General features: G+C 42.3%; 1 pseudogene; it reads left to right on the forward strand.

Moving 5' to 3' along the window:
• The first annotated feature begins 3632 nt into the window (after positions 1-3632).
• LOC126486925 (eukaryotic translation elongation factor 1 epsilon-1-like) lies at positions 3633-4178 on the forward strand (annotated as a pseudogene).
• Positions 4179-5158: the final 980 nt, after the last annotated feature.

Below are 5158 nucleotides of genomic sequence, written 5' to 3' on the forward strand. Positions count from 1 at the left end.
GTGGCCGAGGTGGCATGGAGTTCACGGTTTGCTTTAGAATAACCAGGGTCCAGGCTGGCAAGCAGAACAAGTTCAGCGGGGCTGACCGTGAGCTGATGGCCCCTGGAGCTAGGTGTGTGCTCTCTCGCTAGTGTTTCTTCTCCAATGTCTATAGCTAAAACTTTTATACTCAACGGTTAAAAATGCATACGTAGATTAGCATATCAATGCCTGAATGATGGGGTAGGTTTGTAAACGTCTTTCCGCTCTGCTTCTTTGGGGATGACGAGTCCTACCTTACACAGGGCTGTAAGGCTTAATAAGATGCAGGTGTGTGTCGTAGGCAGGTGAGAGGCATACAGTGAGCTCAGGAGTATTATCAGGAAGACAGACACATAGGTGTGAGTCTGGACATATCTTGACCAAAACACTAGTTCAGGTGAAGGAATCACATGTGATCTTAATGTTCTTGTTTGACTCTACTTTCTAATATTTAAAAATTGACTGTGTGTTGCTTGTATAATAAAAGTTAAGCTGAATGTTGCCTCTTTTACAAAGTGCAGTAATCTAGCTAATGAACATTTAGTGACCAGGAGATTAATTATTAAGGGAGGGGTACCGAGAGTTTAGGAAAGAGCAAATCACAGAAGGGTGGTGTGGCCAGGGACGGAGAGATGAGGCTGGGACGTGAGGGCAAGCCCTTTGGGGACTGCTGGCCCTGTACAGATGTCACATCAGTTTGCTAGTTTTCCTCCCGCTGCTGACGTCAGTCCTTACCTGCTGACGTCAGTCCTTACCTGGGCTATTTGCTCTACAGATGTCTTCTTGAGGCAAGTACCTGTTCCAACAGTTTTACCTGTCACAGCCTAAAGTCTAACCCCAAACCCACATCTTCAGTTCTCACATCTACCTGTACTTTCTCCCAGCTGCCTGGAGAGTGGGTTTAAGTTGGCACACACGCTTCTACCTGAACTCTTTGTTTATCCACAGTGGTTTGCATCCTTTTCCTCCTACACAGTAAAACAATGGCTCTTTCCATTCCTTGCTCTCACTCTCCAGTGTAAAATCCTCCTGTCTCTGCTCTAGAAATCAGTTCTTTTTTTTAAAGATTTATTTATTTATTATGTATACAGTATCTTCAGTGCTTTGTCTGCAGGCCAGAAGAGGGCACCAGATCTCATTACAGATGGTTGTGAGCCACCATGTGGTTGCTGGGAATTGAACTCAGGACCTTAGGAAGAGCAGGTGGTGCTCTTAACCACTTCTATTAAGCAATATCTACACTGTAAACTCCCAGGTGGCAGCGAATATGAGTCGAGTTAAAGAACATTTCAGGCAGGAAGCCTGTCAGGGGCGTTTGACCCTGAATGATCTTGACTGAACTCATATTCGCTCTTCAATACCCAATCTTTGTGACATTTTTCCACTTTCTTTTTCCAAGGCCTCGGTTTATAACCTATTGCCTTTTACAATAACTATTTGGTAGGCGAGGGACTGCTAATTGTCCTTCAGTATTTACTAACTCCCCCCCCCAATAATAGAACATCTAAATGTCAGCCCAAGAAGCGGTATCCCAGAATGAAGAATACATTTCCCAGTCTCCCTTACATGGCTTGAGACCATGTGAACAAATCCATTCAATGGGACATAGATATCTAGGAAGACCCTGAAGGGAGGGGTTATGAGCAGTTCTTCCCTCTGCCCATCCTGCTGATTTGAGCCAAGTTACAGCCATAAGCAACATAGGTTCCAGCAGATGAGGTCAGTTGGTACCCAAAGAGGAAAGGATGCTACCACAAACCTGGGTGCCTCCCTCTTGTTTGTTAAGTAAAGATAACAAGGTGTTTGATTTAGGCTTCTCTCGTTCTGTGTGTCTGTAACACACAGCTGTACCCATTTCTTCTACTATATCCTTGCCTACCTCCGTCAAGTCTGCATAATTCCTGAAGGGGTTACACCTGCAAATAATACTGAGTGAGAAGATGAGGAGCGTAAAGTGAGTGTTATAATTCAAGCAATAATATCACAAAACTGTCAAAAACCCTCAAAGTTTATCAGTGGTTTTCAACCTTCCTAAAGATGCGGCCCTTTAATACAGTTCCTCATGTTATGGAGACCAGCCCCCCACTCATAAAATTATTTTCGCTGCTACTTCATAGCTGTAATTTTCTGATGTTATGAATCATAGTGTAAATATCTAATGTTCAGGATATCTGGTATGTGACCCCTTTGGGAGTTTTGCTGCTGTTATGAATCATAATGCAAATATCTAATAGGCAGGATATCTGACACGTGACCCCTGTGGGGTTGGCGACCCACAGGTTGAGAACCACTGGCTTAGATTCATGAAACTATATGATCAAAATAGAATAAAGTCAAAGAAAACTACAGTTATCATATCAAAATAAGACGGCTGAAACCTCAAAGAGAAGATCTTGATGGCAAAAAAAAAAAGAAAGAAAAAAATCTTATTTATTTGCCTAGTGCTAAGAAATAGAGCAGTTCCAAAAGAAATCGTTCTTAAAGGAGCAAGCAATGGCTCATCTGAAGTTTGATGGAGTAAGACTGCTTTGTTGCCCAGTCTGCTGTGGTAGATAGCGCAGAAATGGGCACCAGGAGGCCAGGGTTCTAAATCCAGCCTGCCTTAATTAGCAGTAAAATTAGACCACTGACTTCTCTCTCAAGGCTCCTGTGTCCTTGCTGCCAAACGAAGGCATCGAACTCTGCCCTCAACCATGGCAGAGTGGTTTATTGAAGAGCAGCCTTACAGGCACCTGAAAAGGCTAGACAAGATCACAAAGCCATCAAGACCATCAAGTTAAAAGGCACCGAGGAGACGAAGTCACGGAGAGAAGGTAGTGTGTTGGTGGGCACTGGGCAGTCTGTGGGCACCTTCCTCTACAATATAGTTGCTGACTTGAGTAGACAGGAAGCCAAGGAGAATATGGTGCCAACAGTCTAGCAGCTAGCCTTGGCTTTTGTCATCTTCACAGGTCCTGAGGGAGACAATACTAGGTGAATGTTCTTAAATAGTTTCCTTGCCCTGGAAGCAATAAAGCAAATACATTGCTTTACGTAAAATTCTAAGAAGTTAGGGGTGTGTGCTGCTAAGTTCTGAGGTAATCACTAAAAGGAAGTAAAATGATGAATAATTAACCAGCTTGCAGAGAAGCAATAAAAAAAAAACCCCGCTTGATCTGTTCATAATCTATAGAAACAATATAGACCTGTGGTTACCAGAGACAGGGAGGTAGACTCTTGGGAATCCTCTTGGGTAGTTGAGAAGCAACTGCTCAAAGGGAAGCGGGGTATGGTGGTCTGTGTGTGTGATACCAGCATTCCGAAGACTGAGGCAGGAAGGTGGGTTTGAGGCCAGCCTGAGCTACATAGTAAGGCTGTATCTTACAACACAAAGAGCCGGGGATGTAGCTCAGTGGTAGAACACTCACAAGGCCCTTTGATCCATTTTCAGCCCACAGAAAAAGGTGGATATGACATCTTATAGAATAATGAAAATGGCTCGAAACTAGATAGACGTATTAGTCATACAACGTAGGGAAGGTACCAAACACCACTGGATTTTTCATTTTGAAATGGCCTGGTTTATGTTATGCAAATTTCACTTCAATGAAGACTAAAATACAAAAAGTAATATGAGTTATCTGAAAGGAAGCAAGAAGAGAAAAAGGGGAGAAGATCGCAGTGACCATGGAGCTGAGTCATTGGAAAAGTCCCTGGGACTGAGGCCGGGGAACAAATACAGTGCCCAGAGCAAGCTGCAGATTCCAGCTCTACAAACAAGCAATGTCCCAAGTCTAATGACATGAACTACCCACCGTGACCCATCTAGTCAAGCACACCAATAAAGAACCCTTGCCAGGGAGCCTCGCAGCTGTGACAAGAGTGCAGGATCACCAGGATAGACGGACACTCCAGTAAAGAAGAACCCACACCCTGCCAAAAGATCTTAATTCCTGTCTGAAGACAAAGCCTACCTTGCAGGAGACACTGTTACCATGGTGGATGCCCTACTGTACTACGGGCTCTATCACTTTGTAGTTGACCTGATAGTCCAAGAAAAGGAGAACTCTCCTAACGCACCCCACTGGTTCTGCCACATCCAGCATTACCCAGACATCAGGCAACATCTGTCTACTGCTGTCTTCGTCAAGAGCAGACTAGATGCTAACTCCCACTAGAAGCCCCCGCTGTGCAGCAAGAGGATTAGAAGCGTAGAGAAAAATGTATTTTGGACCATGGCACTGACATAAATGAATTTGATGTTATATTTGTCCCTTAGTTGATACTTTGTTATTTTTAATGTAAAAATTCAACTACTATCCAAACAAATCGTGATCACACCACCAATAATCTTGCATTTATAGATGAAATTTATTTTAATAAAAGTTGCAAATCAGTGGCTCAGTCTTAAAAATGTAAGTCACCCTGTCAGTGGTCCACATCTGTTTACTTACCTTTTCTGTGTTTTTAGATTTCATTTTCTCTTAGTTACTTATAGTAGTTTATTAAAACCTGTGATAAATTATGCTGAGGTTTCAGAAGGGGCGGTAGATAGTTGTTCTCAAAATATTTATGTGACTAATAAGTGTGATTTTAAACAAGAAGAAGGGAAAAAGGAATACAGACCAGGTGGAATGAAACAGAGGGGTAAGTATGTGGGTAGAAGCAAACTCAGTGTATCGGTATTTTATTGGATGTAAATGGCCCTGATATATCAGTTAAAGGCAAAGTTACTCAAAGTCCATGTTTATTAAAATCAGTTTCCATATCATCCAAGTGATCCCTAAATACAAACCCAGGGACACACTGGGACTGAGCTGGTGTCAGACAAGTTCACCTCTGAGGCAAAGAGCATCAGGGATGAAAGGGAAACTCAATTTCAATAAAAATCACTACACCAGGAGCTGTAATAATTCTAAATCTGACTTCACAAAAAACACACACAATTCCACAAGTGCAAAGCCAAACTTGACAGAATAAAGAGAAATAGACCCCAGAATCATGAAATATTTGACAGATCTCTCCCATAATTCTTAGGTGAAGCAGTAAACAAGAAAAAAACATTAAAAATATTCAAGATTTAAACACAGTGCTGCATAAACCTGATTTAAGTAATTTATAAATTGTGGACCTAAGAGAACATTGCATTCTACAGTTT

This window comes from Alexandromys fortis, unplaced genomic scaffold (assembly GCF_014885135.2).
Source record: "Alexandromys fortis isolate MF-2015 unplaced genomic scaffold, M_Fortis_MF-2015_v1.1 scaffold_167, whole genome shotgun sequence".
Lineage (NCBI taxonomy): Eukaryota > Metazoa > Chordata > Mammalia > Rodentia > Cricetidae > Alexandromys > Alexandromys fortis.